The sequence below is a fragment of the Barbus barbus genome, assembly GCF_936440315.1.
Source record: "Barbus barbus genome assembly, chromosome: 14".
Taxonomy (NCBI): Eukaryota; Metazoa; Chordata; class Actinopteri; order Cypriniformes; family Cyprinidae; genus Barbus; species Barbus barbus.
In genome coordinates, this window is record NC_136742.1 from 4,362,566 (window position 1) to 4,384,427 (window position 21,862).

Sequence of the window (21,862 nt, forward strand, 5' to 3'; positions counted from 1 at the left end):
TTATACAGAGTATAACCAGCAGTGAAATGTAGGTCAGGTCCGCTCCAAGGACAATGCAATTATAAAGTATACAAATATTAAGAGAAGAAAAGTAGAAAAAATAAAATAAAATAAAAGAATAAAATAAAATAAAAGAATAAAATAAAATAAAAAGATAAGATAAGATAAAAAATATAAATATAAATGTGCAGGTCAGTATGTTATTGACTTAAATAGTACTGAGAGGAATGTGCAAAATAATGTGCAAAAAAGTTGTACAGGGTATATAATAGCAGCAATATGAGGTAGAGAAAAATTATGAATAGCTTATTGATATGGTGATATTTACATGGAGTCAAGTGATGTTATGACACAGAGTTAGAGTTTAGGAGCCTGATGGCCTGGGGGAAGAAGCTCCTCCTAAGTCTCTCAGTTTTTGCCATCAGGCTACGGAAGCGCTTACCAGATGGAAGCAAAGTGAATAGACGGTTACCAGGGTGATTTGAGTCCTTGATTATTTTGACAGCTCTATTTTTGCAGCGTTTGAGGTAGATGTCCTGCAGAGAGGGGAGAGCAGACCCTGAGATGCGCTCAGCTAAGCGCACAACTCTCTGTAGTGCTTTGCAGTCCTGATTGGAGCTGTTTCCATACCACACTGAGATGCACTGAGTCAATACACTTTCTATGGTCCCTGAATATAACGTTTTCAGGATTGCTGGTGAGACCCTGAATTTCCTCAGCTGTCGCAGATGGTACAGTCTTTGCCTGGCTTTCTTAACCTGTGTTTGGATGTGTGTAGTCCAAGTCAGGTTCTCGGAGATGTTTACACCGAGGTACTTGAAGCTGCTCACCCTCTCCACAGGGGTCCCACTGATCCTGAGAGGAGAGTAGGGCTGCTGCTGTCTCTTCCTAAAGTCCATGATCAGCTCTTTAGTTTTGCTCACATTCAGAGAGAGACAGTTGTCCTGGCACCATGATGTGAGTCTCTCTACCTCATCCAAGTATGCGGTCTCATCGTTGTTGGAGATGAGGCCCAGAACCACAGTATCATCAGCGAATTTGACAATAGATGTGGAGCTGTGAGAGGACACGCAGTCATGCGTGTAGAGAGAGTAGAGCAGGGGACTCAGGACACAGCCCTGTGGGGCTCCTATGTTCAGAGTGATGGAGTTTGAGGTGAACTGGCCAACTTTCACCACTTGAGGTCTGCCGGTGAGGAAGTCTTGAATCCAGTCACAGAGTGAGGAGTTTAGGCCGAGGTCTGTGAGTTTAGATGCCAGCTTGATGGGGACTATAGTGTTGAAAGCTGAGCTATAGTCAATGAATAGCAGCCTTACATAATTTCCATTGTTGCTATCCAAGTGTGTGAGGGAAGAGTGGAGAACGTGAGAAATGGCATCGTCCGTGGATCTGTTTGGGCGATAGGCAAACTGAAGAGGGTCCAGAGTATCAGGGATGGAGGAGCAAATGTGGCTCTTTACAAGTCTCTCAAAAACCTTCATGACTATAGATGTGAGGGCAACTGGGCGATAGTCATTCAGGAAAGAGGGTTTATTGTTCTTTGGCACAGGGATAATGATGGATTTTTTGAATGAGGTGGGAACCACGGCGGTAGCAAGGGACTCATTAAAGATAGAAGTGAGCAAACCAGCGAGCTGATCGGCGCAGGACCTCAGAACACGGCCGGTTATCCCATCAGGTCCGGCTGATGCTCATCCTGTTCACACTCTTCGCTCGCTACATCTGGCAATTCCACACTTGGACACTGTGTAATCACGCCACTGTCTCCACTCTCAATTGCCTCCATTACTTCCTCTTCTCCCTCTGAAACACTTGAGTCCATTCCAGACACTTCCTCCATGTCAGACTCTTCTCCAGCTAGGTGCTTGGAACCCACTGGGAAAAACATACACTGGGCCAGAAGATTGCGATGGATGACTCTTTCCCTGTCTCCATCTTCTGAATGAACCACATACACTGGAATCCCTGGCTGTTTCTTCACCAAAATATATGGACGTGGTTCCCACCTGTCAGCCAGCTTGTGTTTCCCATCAACATAACACAGTTTCACCATCACTCTATCACCAGGCTCCAACACACTACTCTTGGCTTTCTTATCATAGTGCTTCTTTTGAAGGTCCTTAGCATGCCTCGACATTTTGTCTGCCTCACCATAGGCATAAGTCAAGCACTCACGCAGCGTCTGGACATATTCACTGTACTCACATGGCTCTTTTGCAGATGACAAACCAAAAAGGAGATCAACAGGCAGTCGTGGATGTCTGCCATACATCAAGAAGTACAGGGAGAAACTAGTCGAATCATGTTGAGTGCAGTTGTACGCATGTGTCAGTGCGTCAACGTATTCATGCCACTTGGGTTTTTGATCAGGATCAAGAGTGCCCAACATATTCATCAGAGTTCTGTTAAATCTCTCTGTGATCCCATTGCCCTGTGGGTGGTAGGGGCTCCTTGTGATTCCAGTCAACTTGCACAGCTCCTTGACCACTGTACTCTCAAAATTTCTGCCCTGATCTGCGTGGCGTCTTGCTGGGAACCCAAATCGACAGAAGAAATTCTTCCACAGCACCTTCGCCACAGTGACAGCCTTTTGGTCTTTTGTGGGGTAAGCCTGGGCGAATCTCGAGAAATGATCGGTTACCACCAGGACATTCTCTATTCCTCCCTTAGACTTTTCCAGGACTAGAAAATCCATGCAGATTAGCTCCATAGGGGCATTAGTGTGAATGTTAACCAGTGGAGCCCTGTTTCCAGCTGTGGGAGTCTTCCTCAGACAACATCTTTCGCACTGCTCACACCAGGATTTTATTTCATTATGCATTCTTGGCCAAAAGAATCGTTCCCGGAACAGATTCAAGGTACGATCAAATCCTAAATAACCAGAATCATCATGAAGACTCGTTTTAATCAGAAGCCTAATTTTCTCTGGTAGGACCAGCTGAGCAACAAACTGTCCCTTAACATCTTTAAACTGCCTGTAGAGAATCCCATCTTTGACCACCAGCCTCCTCCATTCTTTTAATAGAAGCAGCACATCTTTACCTTTCTCCAATCTTTCTCCACGTCTTGGCTTTCTGTTAAGTGTTTTATAGTGCAAGACAGGCCCAATGACAGGGTCCTCTTTTTGACATCCTCTGATCTCTAATTTTGTCATTACAGGCAGTGCATCAGTTCCCGCTCCATCAAATGGGTAAGCTGGCACACTGTCCAGAAACTCTCCCTCTTTGCATGCAATAGTTCTCTCCGCTTGCTCACTAACATCTGCTTCATTTCCCCCTGTATCATCTCCACAGGACTGGACTTGCTGAGTGGAGGGAATACACTGTGGGCATGACTGAAGAGTTTCTGTAACTTCTTGCCTTGACATCCTCGAGAGTGCATCAGCATTAGCATTAGACTTCCCTCGCCTGTACTCAATGTCAAAGTCAAACATAGCAAGTTGTGATACCCAGCGTTGACCTGTGGCATCCAACTTTGCGGTGCTCATCACATATTTAAGAGGATTGTTATCAGTCAGCACAGAAAATGTATGTCCATAGAGGTGGTCATAGAACTTTTCTGTAACCGCCCACTTTAGAGCTAAAAACTCTAACTTGTGTGCGGGATAACGGATTTCAGGAGGTCTCAAACCTCTGCTTGTGTAAGCAATCACCTTTTCCACACCATCTTGAACTTGCGCAAGGACCGCCCCAAGACCCTCACCTGAAGCATCAGTTTGCAGTACAAACGGTAAACTGTAGTTGGGGTAGCCCAGAACTGGTGCCGTAATTAATCTCTCTTTCAAAGCTTCAAATGCTTTCTCGCATTCCTCTGACCACTCAAACGGCTTTGCAGGTCCAGAAGTTCCTCTCACTCCTCTTTTCTTTTTCTTTGGGTCACCAGAGGTAAGTCTATACAGGGGTGCCACTAATGTTGCGTATCCGTTGATAAACCGCCTGTAGTACCCTGCAAAACCAACAAACCCCAGCACTTCCTTCACATTCGACGGCTGCTTCCAGTCCCTGACTCTACTTATCTTCTCAGGATCCGTATGAATACCCTCTGCAGACACAACGTGTCCCAGATACTGAACTTCTTTCCTCAGCAGACTGCACTTTGGAGGCTTCAGCTTCAAACCATGTTTACGGAGCTGGGTGAACTCTACTTCCAACTGCTCAAGGTGTTCTTCAAAGGTCCTAGAGAAGATAATTATATCATCAAGGTAGATCAGGAGGCTATCAAAATTCAAATCACCAAAACAGCAGGTCATCAACCTTTGGAAGGTGGATGGGGCATTCTGCAGGCCAAACGGCATCCTGTTGGCCTCATATAACCCCATCGGTGTGCTGAATGCAGTTTTGTGCTTGTCATGTTCAGCCACTTCAACCTGCCAATAGCCAGATGTAAGATCTAGAGTAGAGAAGAACCTTGCCTGTCCCAAAGCTTCCAATGCTTCCTCTATTCTTGGTAGAGGAAAAGCATCTCTGGTACTGCAGGAATTCAGTTTCCTGTAGTCCATGCAGATCCACAAGGAGCCATCTTTTTTTGAGACAACAACAATCGGAGATGCATATGGGCTTTTGCTTGGACGAATGACTCCAGCATCTTCCATCTGTGATATGGCCTTCCGTACCTCCTGATACTGAGATGGGGGTATTTTCCGATAAGGGAGGCGAAAAGGTTTCGGGTCTATGAGGGGTATCTCATGTTGCACAGTGGTGGTATGTCCATAGTCCATAGAGTGTTTGGAGAAGACATCCACATTTCTCCTCAACAAATCCTGGAGCAATGTCAACTGCTCCTCACCTTCCACTGCTGCAGCACCAAGATCAACTCCACAAATCATACCATCAGACTCAACGCTAGTAGTCTGCTGATGACTTTGAAAAGACACCGTCACTGAACTTCCACACTGATTTTGGCACATGAACTGGTTCTGACGGGGCATTTGGCACTTTTCTCCTTCCTCAACAACATTCTTGACGAGGAAAGCATCTGCAAGTAGTGTCTTTGGACTGAAGACTACATCCTTTTCAGACAGATTCAAGAGGCGGACTGGCACACAACCTTCCTTCACATTAGCAAGCAGCCTGGCAACTATAAGGCCTTCTGGTAGCCGTTTGGAAGAATCACTTTCCACCAGAACTGTGTACGGTGCTCTCTTTGGTCCACCCATAACTCTGCCGACAACATCCTGCTCCTTACCAGCAGATATTCTTATTCTGTGGCCAGCATACTGTACTTGACCCACTTTACCCTCAGCTCCAACAGGTTCAGTTTTACGAACAGCCAAGAATGAGGAGTGCCACTCAGGATTAGTCATCTTTACTCTGGCCAGATTTTTTTTGCCATATGATGCTTGAAGGTCATTTCTGGAAACCCTTATTACATTAGTCCCAATAAGCAATGGAACACTGGACCGGTACTCTGTCACAGGGACAACGAAAGCAGGAACATTAAAGTAGACCCTTCCCAAAAACTTTAGGTTGATCCAAAGCACACCAACATAAGATACAGGTTGGCCAGCGGCACCTTCAATGGGGACGTCTGATGGCTGAAATTCCTGAGTACAAAGGACAGGATGCCGTCGCCAAAACGCATCAGTAATTGTGGTTACTTGAGACCCAGAGTCAATGAGAGCCTTACAAATCTCTCCATTCACTTCAACCACCCCTTCATTACACGGACCTACCAGCGGTGTGTCAGCTGGTTTAGATGTGGCCATCTCATGTTGCTGGGGACTCTGTTGCATGCCTGTGGTTGCCCCGGTAACCACAGGCTTTACACATTTAAATCCTGCCTGGTCTCTGCTCCATTTTCAGCTGGGGCCACCTCATCCATCATCAACGTCCGACACAGACGTGCAATGTGTCCAGGTTTTCCACAACGATAGCATACTACGCCCCTTACTTCAGTGTCACTACTCCCTTGAGATCTCTGGGGCTGAGGAAGTACAGCGTGTGGTGAGGCTCCAACTCGAGCCTCTAACTGAATCAGCCTATTGATCTGATCTTCTTGGCAACTCATCGGTTTCTTTACCATGGCTGTGAGTTCAGACATATCTGAGTTCAATTTGTTTGCTTTGTCTGTTCTTGCGTTCTCTCCACTCTGGTCAAAACTGACAGTTGTAAACTGAGACTGAGCATAAGTCTTTTTAGCCTTTTGCTGTGACTGAAACTTCTTTGTTTCCCGAGTCAGGTTACGAAGTTCCGCTTGAAGCTCACGAAAACTTAGAAGCCTCGGCTTCATTGGCGCAAGCCTATGATAAACCTCTTCATGACTCAATCCCCTCAAGAACTGATGAGTCAGTTTGCTATCACGGTCTGGAAAAGGTTGGCCTCCATACTGTGCCTCTTCTACTGAACGTAAAGTGGCCTCCAGGGCGATGGCATATGAACACACTGATTCACCATGGCGCTGACATCTCTCATAGAAGTCTGCTAATGGGTCCAGAGAAGTTTGCATATCACTATACTCAGCCCGTAGTTCTTCAAAAGCCCTGCCAGTAGTCTGCTCATTAGGTGGGAGATTCAGAACTAGCCTCCTGGCTTCGCCACTCAAATGTCGCACCACCGTAGCAAAACCCAGATTGGCAGGCATCCCTCCAGCATCAAGTAGATACTGCATATCCCGTATCCAGTGTTCAATAAGTATCCTGCAGTCAGGACCACCGCTGAATAGTTGCACATCTCTTACTTGGTGTGTCTGTGTAAAACTGGGTTGTGGCATGTTCATCGCAGAGCTATGGGAGATTGTGTTTTGCTGATAAGCCACCCGTGGAGGTGCAATCTGAGGTAGTTGCCTGAGGAACGGTTGTTGTGTATACATATTTGAACCACGATATAACGGCACTGTCATAGGAGCATACACAGGAGTTGGGGGGGTTGGCATAGTGGCACAACTTGAATGTAAAATGTGCTGCTGATCATTGAAGGTTTGGTGTGCTGTTTCGTGAGGAAAGCTGGTTCCAGACAAGACAGGAGGTGCTGGCGGCAGAAATGAGTCAGAAGGTCTCGAGTACATAGCATTTGTTATACCATAGCAGGAAGATACAGGGGCCGGAACAGTCATTGGATGGCCAGTCAAGTTAGTTTTGGATGAGACAACAGTTGCAGCAGGAATATGCAGGCCATATGGAGATGAGTACATGTCGGGATAAGTAGGAATGTGGGCTTTAGGTGGCATAGTCGATGCTTGGGGCATGTGAGAGTCATTTGGAGAAGTGGGAGTGTCAGTTGGCATTCTGCTGGCCATGTTTGGTGAAACATGAATGGTAGTGGCATTGTCATGCATGTTAGTTTGTGATGAGGCATTTGGCACATTAGGTGGGTGGTGGCTAAGAGAAGACGTGCACAGTGGTTGGAAGTCCAGAGGGGGCGTTATCAGAGGCTTGTGGATGAGCTGAGGGCTGATGTTGAGCGGAGGATGTGGGACAGGTTCCCAACTGATGCCAGCTCACTGCAGATGGAGGTACATTCTATGTGTGCGCTACTAACTGCTCCGACTTTGGCCTGACAGATTGTTGAGAGCTATTGTCTGGCTGGGACATAGTCTCAATGCTCAAATTGACAGGCATGCTTATTTCAAACTGTTGGAGTTTGTCTTGCTTTACTGGTGACCATGGGGTGGCCTGGAAGGGCTGCCTTAGTGGTACTTGGGGACGGGGAGGTGGTCGATGAGGGGTGGTTTCAGGAAGCATCTGCATTTCTCTTTTCACTTCTTTGACTCTTTTTGCCTGTGCAACACACAATGTGTATGTAGTGTGCAATGCACTATGTGCAATGTTATCAAAGGTAATTTTATGAAAAATGTAGACAAATGCAAATTAATGCAGCAAGTGTATGCGTTACTTGTTTCTTATTTTTCCTCTATCCACAAAGCGCTTTATCGAGAATTAAGGTAAATAAAAGAAAAAAAAAAAAAAATTACCCACTTTTTTTAAGCACTTTAAATATACTCAACTACTAATCAAATGCACAAGAAAAAGGATATGGTTTCAAAAAGCACATCAACTTACATATTTGTTGCTCAGAAGAACAAATTAACACTCCTACTGCACAATATCAAGAGTTCAGAAACAGAAAGGGAAAAAAATACTCCTTAAGCAAAACTCAGTTCAGTCCAAAAATACATTTAACAATGCCACTTTAAAACAAAAGAAAGGCGAGGTGGAGTAATTATTATTATAATTTTTTCCTCTTTTTTTTTTCTTTTTTTTAATTTACTTTATCTCCACTCTATTCACACTATTTATGCAAAAGCTTACTTCCGTTGATGTGAAAAAAACAACGATCCGGGTCACGGCACCAAAGATGTAACCCTCTTCGTCGGTGTGCTCCCCCAAATGTCTCTGCGTTGTGTTGAGGTGAGGAGTAAATGAGGAGGACACCAAAATCGTTGAGTCAAACAGAGCAGCTTCCTTTTATTAGGCTCCTTTCTCTACACAGTCACACTCTCACAGCATAACAGAATGGTGACAGCCTTTCACAATGAAAATAGAACTGTGTTCATTTCAAATAACCTCAAAATTACAATACATAATGATTTATAACAGGAAATAATGAAGTAGAGACTGCAGCTAACTTAATAGTAAGTGCACCATTCACAAACTCACTAAAACACAGGAAAGATAGACTACAGCATATGACAGACAAAGATAAATGCTAGATGTAATCAAAATGGGGAGAATTAGACCATAAAATATACAAGTAGGCCTTAAACAATATAATACACATGAAAATATGCTCAGCCACATGGAACATAGGAAATGTGCAATAATATCAGAAATACACAACAACCTATCAAAAATAATGTCTGATACGCATAAACCAACCTCTCATCAACAATATATTTCTCCTAATAACATGGATGGCTACTATAATTAGATACATTTTAATGGATATAGTGGAGCAACATGATAACCCTCCTTAACTTTCACAATGAAAATAGAACTGTGAGTGAAAAGAAGGGCTCACTCCCCTAATAGGAAACAACACACAGCTCCCCCCAAAGGATGGGATAACCCATTACACCTTCCCTACAAGTACAAAAGTAGTACGTGAAAATAGAGCACATTAAGTACATTATGGAAGGGTACTTGTTTTTAACCTGGGTATGTCTGGAGCAACAGTCTCTGGCACTGTGACCGAGCTTCAAACATCAGTAGCACAGCTTCGTATCCTTTATGAACTGTCTTCGCTCCTCAGGAGATCTTGCAGAGAATTTAGAGCAATCATGAATTTGATGTTCACTGCCTTGACAGAACAAACATGGTTTAGTGATTTTACCAGTGGGCTTTGGATTCTCATGTTGTGTGACTATCTTCGTAAGACACTGGCCTTGTTCTAACTAACTATTACGCCCCGCCTCTAGGGAAGATATAAAACACTGAAGAGGCGTAATAAATAATTGGTTGGGTTGTGGAAATGGAATCCCAGCACGCATCCCTCCGGTCGAAAACCAAAAAAACAAATGCACAAAATTGAAGCAAAAAGTAATTAATTTATTAAAGAATAACAAGTGAAATAAAGAGTAAATCTTCAGGGTGTCCAAAAGGCCAAAATAACAAACAAAACGAATATAAAAAGAAAAGAGGAGAAAATTAATAACCTAATTAAATACCAAAAGAAAATACATTTATCTTACCTAACTCCCTGCCCAAAAACAGAGATCAAACAATTTCAAAATAAACAAGGCAGGACACCCCTACGCTCCACATTGTTAAAATGGTTTAGACATAGGAGAACGGGTCAGAAGTTTACACAAGATGCACATTTTACTAAAACGAAAAACAAAATCTCTAAAACACAATTTGATCATCGGCCGGAGGAGGGATTCCGGAGCTCTCAACCCACGTGCGACCGAACCAAGAATGAGCTCTTCGATGAGTGTCAGCAGCGTCCTTTTAAAGACCCCGCCCCGACTAGGCAACCAATGGCTGCTTACATCCCATGATTGGAGAACCTGTTTTGGATTAGAGAAATCAAGAAAAGAAAAAGAACACAAGCAATAGAAAACAAACTAACACAGGTCGTAACACCCTCACACACAAAGAATCTACATACAGTAAAGTACAGTAGATTTACTCAGAATCAAACGACCGTGACAGTGCATCAGCCAACACGTTATCCTTGCCTTTCTTAAAGCGAATTTCCAGGTTAAAATCCTGGACAAAGAGAGACCAGCGCATAATTCGTTGATTTGAATTTTTCATCCGAGACAAAAAAACTAATGGGTTGTGGTCTGTATATACAACTACCGGAATAGAACTAGAACCAATGTACACCTCAAAGTGTTGTAAAGCCATTAAAAAGGCTAACGCCTCCTTCTCAATGGTGCTGTAATTTAACTGATGTTTCAGGAATTTCTTTGAGAAGTACCCAACAGGATGCTCAATCCCATTTCCATCATCCTGCAGAAGGACAGCACCACCACCATTAGCACTTGCATCAACATCCAACTGAAATGCACATGAATAATTTGGAGCCGTTAAAACAGGACCACTACTCAAAAAGTTTTTAACAGAATCAAATGCAGTCTGGCATTCCTCAGTCCACTCAAAAACTTGTGATACGCGAAGCAGATTTGTTAGAGGCAACACAACATCTGAGAAATTTTTACAAAATCCCCGATAATAGCCAGACATTCCTAGGAATCTCCTAAGTTCACGTTTCGTACGAGGCACTGCAAATTCTGTAATCGCTTGCACTTTCAAAGCAACAGGTCGAACCTGCCCTTGCCCCACCTGTTTCCCTAGGTAGGTAATTGTCGCTTTGCCAAACTCGCACTTAGACAAATTAAGAGTGAGAGATGCATCCAGTAAACGATTAAAAACAGTACTTAACGTTGTCAAGTGCTCATCCCATGTATTCGAATAAACAACAATATCATCGAGGTAAGCTTTACAGTTTGAAACCCCGCCCAGCACTTGACTCATCAAGCGCTGAAACGTAGCCGGAGCGTTGCGCAGTCCGAACGCCATCACCCTATAATTCAGGAAATCATCAGGAGTAACAAACGCAGATATTTCGGCCGCGCGCTCCGTCAAGGGAACTTGCCAGTACCCCTTTAGCATGTCGAGTTTCGTGACGAAGCGCGCAGACCCTACGTTATCAATACAATCCTCCATAAGCGGGAGGGGAAACGAATCTGGTTTTGTCACGGCATTCACTCTTCTATAATCCGTGCAGAACCGCTGTGTTCCGTCCGATTTCGGGACTAATAAACAGGGTGAACTCCAGGCGCTGAAACTCGGAACTGCAAATCCATTTGCAACTAAATATTTTACCTCGGCCTCCATAACTTTACGTTTAACTGGATTCACTTTATAAGCACGTTGCTTAATAGGTGAATGATCACCTACGTCAATATCATGCTTTAGTACCTGAGTGCGGGTAGGAACGTCTGAAAACAACCCCAAAAATGAATTAATCAACTTTACTATATCAGTGCGCTGAGAGTCAGATAAATGCGCCAGATGAGAATTTAAATTCTCCAAAATCATGGAATTATTCAATCTGCCACCCAACATCAGGGTACTCTGTAGATTCAGTCCATCTTCATCAACCTCACTGTCAGAAGCATTCACGATCGAGGCAACTGGAGTGATAACAGAGGTTTTTAACTCCATATCTTCCCCACGACTCACATACAGCTTCAGCATGTTTACATGACACATGCGAGTTTTTCTTTGCCGATCGGGAGTCCGAACAACATAATTCGTCTCATTCAGCTTCTTATCAATGACATACGGACCAGAGAATCTAGCCTGTAATGCGGCACCCTGGATTGGCAATAAAACCAAGACCTTGTCCCCCTCAGAGAACGAACGAGAAACGGCATTCTTGTCAAAACGCTTTTTCATTTTCACTTGGGTACTTTCCAATGCAGTCTGAGCCATTTTACAAGCATTATGTAATCGCTCTCTAAAAGCACTGACATATTCTAGTAGATTACAATCCGATTTTTGCTCAGTCAGCCAGTTCTCTCTCAACATTTTGAGTGGGCCCCTTACCATGTGTCCAAAAACCAGTTCTACAGGACTAAATCCTAATGACTCCTGAACACTCTCACGGACAGCAAACATCAGAAAAGGTAACCCCTCATCCCAGTCTTTCTCTGACTCGACACAATATTTACCCAGCATGGACTTCAAAGTTTGATGGAACCTTTCGAGAGCACCTTGGGACTCTGGGTGATAAGCACTAGATGTAATGTGCTTAATTTTCAGTTGGGACAGTACCTGTTTAAATAATCGTGACATAAAATTAGTCCCCTGATCCGTTTGGATCACCTGTGGAAAGCCAAAGGTAGAGAAGAACGTGATTAGGGCTTTCACCACAGCCTTCGCTTTTAATGAACGCAACGGAACTGCCTCCGGATAGCGAGTTGTCGCGCACATAAGCGTAAGCAGATAAACATGTCCAGATCTTGTTCGCGGTAGCGGTCCAACACAGTCCAAGATTACTCGTTCAAATGGCTCTCCCATAACAGGGATAGGTTTAAGTGGTGCAGGATGTATAATCTGGTTAGGTTTTCCTACGACCTGACACACGTGGCACGAGCGACAATACCGCGCAACATCAGATTTAATTCCAGGCCAGAAAAAATAGCGCAAAATGCGAAGATAGGTTTTGGTAATACCCAGATGTCCTGCTACATTATCATGGGCCACACTCAGAACTTGTTTTCGAAAACATTTAGGCACGACCAGTTGAAAAACAATATCCCAACCTAAACCATCAGACCCTGCTGGAGTCCACTTCCTCTTTAACACCTCGTTGTCCCAAAAATAGCCTATCGATTTATTCTCAATCTCCTTTAAATTAAACGCTGCATTCCTGCAACGCAATAAAGTAGTGTCTTTTTTCTGTTCAACAGAAATCACATCTTTATTAATGGACAACGACAAATCAGCTGATTCTAGTTCAGCACTACTAGTCGCGGACAGCGACTCAGGATCAGACAGCTCAGGTTGTACAATGCAAACTTCACCTTTAACTTGGTCCTCAGCTGCCAAAAAGGTATCCGAAATATCAATCGAATCACCAAATTTTCGCGATTGAGCCCGCGTGACTACACACGCCGCAAACACTGAAGGAAACTCTGATGCCAACTCACCGGAAGTAACGGAATCATACACGGGATTTTCAATGACCTCGGGAAATGGGAGTACTTTCCCTCCAGCGAGATCGTTACCTATAATTAAGGCCACGCCATTCACAGGTAACTTGTGCCGTACTGCCAATTTGACACAACCAGTTACTAAACCGGATCGAATGTACACATTATGTAACGGTACTTTCAACACCCCCAACTCAATTCCTTGAATGAGAACATCAGATCCACAATAACTTTTCTCAGAAAATGGCAACATGCTAGCCAGCACAAACGACTGATTGGCCCCTGTATCCCGCAACATAGTTACAGGAACTAAGTCTCGCTCAGATCCACTAAGAGAGATCATCCCCTGACACACAAAAGGATCATACGCGGCATCAATATTCGAACTAAATTGACTGCCAATTTTCTTAACAAAACCAACACTTTTGGCTGACCTCCCTTTATTTTTATTTTTCAGTGAAGGACAATTCGCAATCAAGTGACCAAGTCCGTGGCAGTAAAAACATTCACGGGCTTCAACTGGCATTGCTTGCTTAGGCAAACCTACTTTCGAAATTTTAAGGTTTTTCTCTGAAGACGGAGAATTAAATTCGCGACGTACAACAAACGCATTTTTATGAGTCAGAGTAAACTCATCTGCACAGACTGCAGCCTCGGCAAGAGTCAAAACTCTCTTTTCGTTCAAATAGACAACAACTCTGTCTGGCAATGAATTTTTAAAATCTTCAATCAAAATCAACTCACGGAGACTTTCAAAATTAACGACTCTGCTGGAATGACACCATCTATCAAAAAGCACAGTTTTCTCCCGTGCGTATTCCACATAAGTTTGAGAGGCATTTTTAACATGTGCACGAAACTTCTGCCTATACGCCTCTGGCACTAATTCGTACGCCCTTAGTACCGCACCTTTCAATTTATCATAGTCTAAACTATCACTCACAGATAAGGTAGAACAAACCTCTTGGGCTTTCCCAGTTAATTTACACTGTATCAAAAGAGACCAAACCTCTCTCGGCCAGCGCAACGCAGCAGCTATACGCTCAAATGCGCCAAAGTATGAATCTACCTCACTATCTCTAAATGCAGGCACCAAGGTTAGATGACGACTAACATCAAAATCAGCAGGATGACCAGAAGCCACAGACAAAGGCACAGAGGGTGAGTGATAGTCAACACTAGTAGATACATCAAAATGAGTCTTAACTGAACTGGAACGACGATCATCAGCATGCGTTTCTAGTTCGCACTGCCTAAAACGTAACAATTGAGTGGTATGTTCCTGACGTTTTATTTCAAGATCTAATTGCTTTAACTGAATAGCTAATTTTAAATCCTCCGAGTTTACACCACTAAGTGAGCGCAACCCGGGATCTAAACTCGCAACATCAACGCTATCTTCATCAGTTACCTCAACGTTAGAACTAGACTGCAAAATACCCTGCTTAATCAGTGCAGCTTGAATTACGTCTCTCAGTTCCTTCTTTCTATCAGTTTTACTAATCGCAATATCATAGAAATCAGCGATTAAATATAAATCAATTTTCCGGCAGGACTCCAAAACATCACACGAAGGAGCCTGTCTAAACGCCTCCATACTAAATTCCATCTATTAACCTACCACTTCCCCAATACGCATGAAAAAACTGCCAATCAAAACATAAAAATATATAAATGGTACTCACCAGCAAAGCCGAAAACTTCTCAATTTGGATCGGGCAAATTTCCAAATCAAACAAATAGAATTGGACGGACGAGCCCCCAATTATTACGCCCCGCCTCTAGGGAAGATATAAAACACTGAAGAGGCGTAATAAATAATTGGTTGGGTTGTGGAAATGGAATCCCAGCACGCATCCCTCCGGTCGAAAACCAAAAAAACAAATGCACAAAATTGAAGCAAAAAGTAATTAATTTATTAAAGAATAACAAGTGAAATAAAGAGTAAATCTTCAGGGTGTCCAAAAGGCCAAAATAACAAACAAAACGAATATAAAAAGAAAAGAGGGGAAAATTAATAACCTAATTAAATACCAAAAGAAAATACATTTATCTTACCTAACTCATTGCCCAAAAACAGAGATCAAACAATTTCAAAATAAACAAGGCAGGACACCCCTACGCTCCACATTGTTAAAATGGTTTAGACATAGGAGAACGGGTCAGAAGTTTACACAAGATGCACATTTTACTAAAACGAAAAACAAAATCTCTAAAACACAATTTGATCATCGGCCAGAGGAGGGATTCCGGAGCTCTCAACCCACGTGCGACCGAACCAAGAATGAGCTCTTCGATGAGTGTCAGCAGCGTCCTTTTAAAGACCCCGCCCCGACTAGGCAACCAATGGCTGCTTACATCCCATGATTGGAGAACCTGTTTTGGATTAGAGAAATCAAGAAAAGAAAAAGAACACAAGCAATAGAAAACAAACTAACACAGGTCGTAACACTAACCTTGAGATTATGTTTCTCCTTATTAGCTCAGTATCATGAAGGACATGAAAGGAAGTGACTGGGTTGCAGGCTACCTCATCTTCAATGGACATGAAATGGGCAAAATCTTGCGTTTCACTCAGTGTTTGTGTGGCCTGGCGGTTCCAGCAGGCAGCCGCCCAATCAGGAAGTTTGCTCACAAGTTTCCTATTCTCCTCACAGTCATTCAGTATTTCCAGTCCCTTCACATGAGGCATAGCGTCTTTATTTATTTAGTCATTTAGCAGACGCTTTTATCCAAAGCGACTTACAAATGAGGTCAACAGAAACAATCAATTGTAGAATTAAAACGACTAAAAACAGTAGGGGTGTCCCCGTCTAAACATTTTCAAAGTCAAATCAGAATTTTCTAATCTCGCCGATATTCGAGTCAAATCATATGTTTGGGGACAGGGCAAAATACATTACCAAGAGTCAAATCAGACACAGCCATAATTACTGACGTTAACACACTGGAAAAATGTGTAACGGACAACTCGCAGATACAACCGGGGTAAATAATGTTTTAGGTTTTGATTAAAAGATAAACATCAACGAAACCCTAAGAATTCACAACATTGTTTTTTTTACAATAGTGCTCTCATTATAATGTTATGTATATGACAGTTATTAATGTTCTGCATTTCTGGTTTGAGCTGCACACGCTGAAAATGACTAGTACACAGTAAAACCCCCAATGTTAAATCAACACTCCCAGTGTATATATAATCCACACTCAGAGTTTTAAAAAAGTAAGACTGAAGCAGTGTTAAAGTTAATGAGATAATTAGTTTAGTAATTAAGTGATGATTGAGCATTAATGAAGAACACCTGCTGTTAACAAACTGAACCGTTGAAAGAAAAAGAACAAAAAAAAAGAGACTAGATGAGCAGAAATACAAAAACTACAACTGACTTCAGCCACAGCCTTAGATGAAATCAACACAAGATAAAAGAAGACATTAAATCTCGCAAGATCTCGGCAGAAGATGATTAAACTACTCCACAAACAGCATTACCAGCTTCACGCATTACGAACCAGATTGACTTTAGATGTTGATGTTTTAGTTTTGTTTGAACTACTATTATCGAGGTCAGTGTTTGCTTTAGTTGGGCTCTTGACCCTTGACTTAAAATATTACAACTACTTTGGCTGTCGTAACTGTGTTTGTTTAGACATGTTAGTTATGGCAATCGGGTGTTGATGGTTTTGTTTCAATAAAGTCGTCAGCGTTTAATGCTTTTCATACCTGATTTCACTCAGAGCATTGTCATTGATTGTTTAGTACTTAATGTTGTTCACATGGAATATAAAGCTTAACCCAACAGTTTTAAGATTAATCTGAAATACTTTTAAAAGTAAATCGGCAGTAAAATCTTAAAGCTGCTTTATCATACAGACATCAAGAATCAGCGAATGAATCTCAACAATGGTGACAATCAACATATTCAGATAAACAGATCAACTGTGAACATTCCAAAACATGCTACTAAAAGTCACAACAAAATAGCAAAACAAAAGGAAATAGTAAGAATAAAAGGTGGGGTACATTGTAACATGTGAGGGGCATGTTGTAACATAACCATATGACAGCTTAAAATATTATTGGGTCTAATGAAAAAATATACAAGACAAACTAAAATATTTTGTCAATAAAATAAAATCATTAATTTTTTCAAATAAAATAATGACGTTTTTTAAAAATGAAAAATAATCTAATTTTGGAGTTTGACACTGAACACATTGCAACCATGCTTGGGACGGCCCTGATCGCAACACACAGCTACATATACAGTGTAGCTCAAAACAGTGTGTGCAGATGAATAAACACATTCATAAATGATCCCTCCACACACAGCTGTCATAGGACATGAGACACATAAACAAGCCAAAATAATAATTTCTGAACATTAAACATCGATTGTCAGTCTTTATTGACCTGCTTCTTGTGGATTCTCATTAAAACTCATAAAAGTAAATGGTGTAAATTGCATGGCTAAAATCATAGAATAGCATAGTTTAATAATAGCAGGGCACATAGTAACGCAGTGTTATAACGTTCCCCATCTGTGCAACTTGAATTTAAAACTGGTTAGTGTCTTCTGCTAGTTAGCGAAGCATTACAAAACTATCTAAACTGATAAATAACAGATTGGAGATTAAAATAATAGCAGATTTGTCTAATTTTAAATGAATACTAAAAACTGAGATGACAAATTTACTTTAGCCAGAAATTTACTTCTACTTTGGTAGAATAAATATTCAGCGACATCTTCAAAAGATTTTTTTTATTTTGGTGCACATTATTCTCTTTATAGTGTTGATATGGCAGCTAGTAAATACTGTAAATTTGGTTATGCTAGCATGTGTGGAAATATTTAAACCATGTGTGTTACAACTAACCAATGTAAGTTTGTGCCCTGCGCTCCCCTACACATTTTATGAAGTTATTCATTCCCTGGGAATCAAACAGGGGCGGCGCTAGGGGTGGGCTAAGGGGGCTGAAGCCCTGAATGTTTTTATTACCATGCCTTGTGCGCATAAAGATTGAATTGTCATGCGCATTACAATTATTTCTATTAAACCAGCACTTGAACAGCAAAATGCTGCTGCTTTAGGTATCTTTAACTTACTGTAGCCTATAAATTCATAATACCGATATCCCCATCTGACAAAATTAGATTACTGTTACCGTATAGCAACAAATATGTTTTTAGTCATGGTATTATAAGCACTGATTTTCTAGGACACACACACATTTAGAATGACTAGAAAATATGAACAGATTGGTTAGCATTTAATATGGTCTGTGGCAGACTTTACTAAATGTCAGGGCAACAAATACAATAAACAAGAAGTTAATATTAAGTGATTTAAATTGTGAAGAAAATATTGTCTTTTTGCTCTATTTCGCAAAAACGGCTCTAAACAAAGCCATGTTGTGCGTCTCTTCACACAACAGTGTTTCATTACTGAAAGAATTGACCTTTTTTTGAATGCCTTGAATCAGTGATTCGTTGATCCATTCATAAAAACAGTTTCTTCGTTCCTGAATGAATCAGTAGTTTTTAATGAACTGATTGAATAAATGGCTCAGTCATTAAGACAGTGGCTTGCTGCCATGACTTGTACTTTTATTTCACTTGTATCCCGTGTGTTCTGATACATAAATTAAAGTCTCTGGGCTAACCCCCGGAACCCTAGAACCCTAGAACCGCCCCTGGAATCAAACCCATTAATTCAGCATTCTAGTACTTTGCTCTACTGATTGAGAATGCATTGTAAAAAAAATGGAGCTTTAATAATTTGAATGTGATGGATTATCAACTAATTATGTACTTTCCCTTGTAGGTGCGTTCAGATGTAGTATATAACGTTTTTATTAACATCAAAGTGCATACAGCATCAAGTCTGACAGTTGAGGCAAATTCTATAAACACTGCTTTAAAAAAAATAATGTTTTTTTTTTTTTCTTGTGCTTGCAGGTTCATTCAGACAGTAAATCTTTGTGGCACCAAATTCTTTGAAAGTCACAGATCAGTTGGAATTCTGGAAAGAGGGTGCAAAGAAAAAGGATCTGCCTGAATCCCATCCTGCTGTTTCTCATCGGAGAGCTTGTCAACTTTGACGGTCAAAATGACTGAAATTTAACACAACAACACAAACTCATTTTTACTGTATTATTTCATTTTATTAACACTACCAGTCAAAAGGTTTTTAATGTTTTTAAAGAAGTCTCTTCTGCTCACCACGCCTGCATTTATTTGATCCAAAGTACAGCAAAACAGTAAAATTTTGAAATATTTTTACTATTTAAAATAAATGTTTTCTATTTGAATATATTTTAAAATATAATTTATTCCAGTCATAAAAGCTGATTTTTTTACATCATTACTCCAGTCTTCAGTGTCACATGATCCTTTAGAAATCATTCTAATATTATGATTTGCTGCTCAAAAAAACTATTATTATTATTATTATGTTGAAAATAGCCGAGTCTAATTTTTTCAGGTTTACTTGATGAATAGAAAGTTCAGAAGAACAGCATTTATCTGAAATAGAAATCTTTTGTAATTAATGTCTTTATCTTAAATTTAAAGTATCCTTTTGTTAACTAAAAGTAATAACTTCTATACCCCACCCCCCAAAAAAATGTAATGCAAGCTTTTGAATGGTATAGTGTATAATGTTACAAAATCTTTTTATTTCAGATAAATGTTGGATCTTTGGATCTTTCTATTCATCAAAGAATCATGAAAAATGTACTCAATGGTTTTAAATATTTATGATGATGATAACAATAATAATAATAATAAATGTTTATCAGCATGCCTAATCCAAAATGCCGCTGCAAGATTAATCTTTAATGAACCGAAAAGATTGTACGTCACACCTCTGTTCATCAATTTGCGCTGGCTACCTATAGCTGTTCGCATAAAATTCAAGGCATTGATGTTTGCCTACAAAACCACCTCTTGCTCTGCATTCCTTTACCTAAATTCAGTACTTCAGATCTATACCTTCTAGAAGCTTGCATTCTGCAAGTGAACGACGCATTATTGTGCCATCCCAAAAAGCCACAAAATCACTTTCACAGACTTTTTTTATTAACTGTTCCCTCCTGGTGGAATGAACTCAATCCAAGCAGTCCTTAGCCATCTTCAAAAAACGGCTAAAAACACATCTCTTCCATCTTTATTTGACCCTCTAACTCTATCACTCTCTATTCTAATTCTATTTTATCTATCTGTCATCTTTTTTATTTAAAATAATTTTTCTTTAAAAATGAACACTAGCTTTTTATATTCTATCTACTTAAAAAAAAAAAATTCTGTATTCTATCTACTTGTTTTCTTAAAAAAAAAACCTTGCTATCTGCACTGCGTTAGGCTAACTGAGACTTGTCATATGGCTTGCATGTTGTTGATCTTTTGTTGGTTTTGATTGCTTCTATTGTCCTCTTTTGTAAGTCACTTTGGATAAAAGCATCTGCTAAATATCTAAATGTAAATGTAAATATATTAGAATGATTTCTGAAGGATCATGTGACACTGAAGACTGAACTAATGATGCTGAAAATTTAGCTTTGATCACAGAAATAAATTATATTTTAAATTTAGTCAAATAGAAAGCTGTTATATTAAATAGTAAATATATTTCACAGTATTACTGCTTTTGCTGTATTTTGGATCAAAGAAATGCAGGCTTGGTGAGCAGAAGAGAATTCTTTAAAAACATAAAAAATCTTACTGTTCAAAAACTTTTGACTGTTAGTGTACTTGTTTGTTTTGATTTTCAATATGTGTATGTTTTGCCATGATACAAAGTGCCCAGGGGGCTGTGGGGATGCCCTTTTTTCAGCTAGTTCATCCTAGAGACCATGACTTGTAATTTGTACTTTTAAAAAGAAAATGTTCAACAATTAAAAAGAATATTATCAGAACTAATGCTCATGAGTTATTGCGATTTTTATGGAGTGGTAAAAAGCATGTATTACAGTGCTGTACCACAATTTGATTGTTTTTTTACTGGTAAAAAATGTTTAAACTACATGGAAATAAACACTACAGCACTGATACTGTAAATGAAAATACGGTAATAATACTGTAAATGAAAATACAGTAATGATACTGTAAATGAAAATACAGTAATAATACTGTAAATGAAAATACAGTTAATCCATTATTATACTGTAAATGCAATTACAGTAATAATACTGTAAACCTTTTTAAAGTATTTTACTGGCATCCAGCTGCCAGTAAGTTACTGTAAAATTTACAGTAATCTTTTTACAGTGTAGGGTTTACAGAGAATGGTCCAAAAAAGAGAAAATATTCAGTAAGCAGCAGTTGTGTGGGCGAAAATGCCTTGTTGATGTCAGAGGTCAGAGGAGAATGGGCAGACTGGTTAGAGATGATAGAAAGACAACAGTAACGCAAGTAACCGATTACAATCAAGGTAGGCAGAATACCATCTCTGAACGCACAATACGTCGAACCCTGAAGCAGATGGGCTACAGCAGCAGAAGACAACACCGGGTGCCGCTCCTGTCAGCTAAGAACAGGAAACTGAGGCTACAATTCACACAGGCTCACCAAAATTGGACAATAGAATATTGGAAAAATGTTGCCTGGTCTGATGAGTCTCGATTTCTACATTCAGATGGTAGGGTCAGAATTTGACTTAACAACATGAAAGCATGGATCCATCCTGCCTTGTCTCAACGGTTCAGGCTACTGGTGGTGGTGTAATGGTGTGGGGGATATTTTCTTGGCACTCTTTGGGC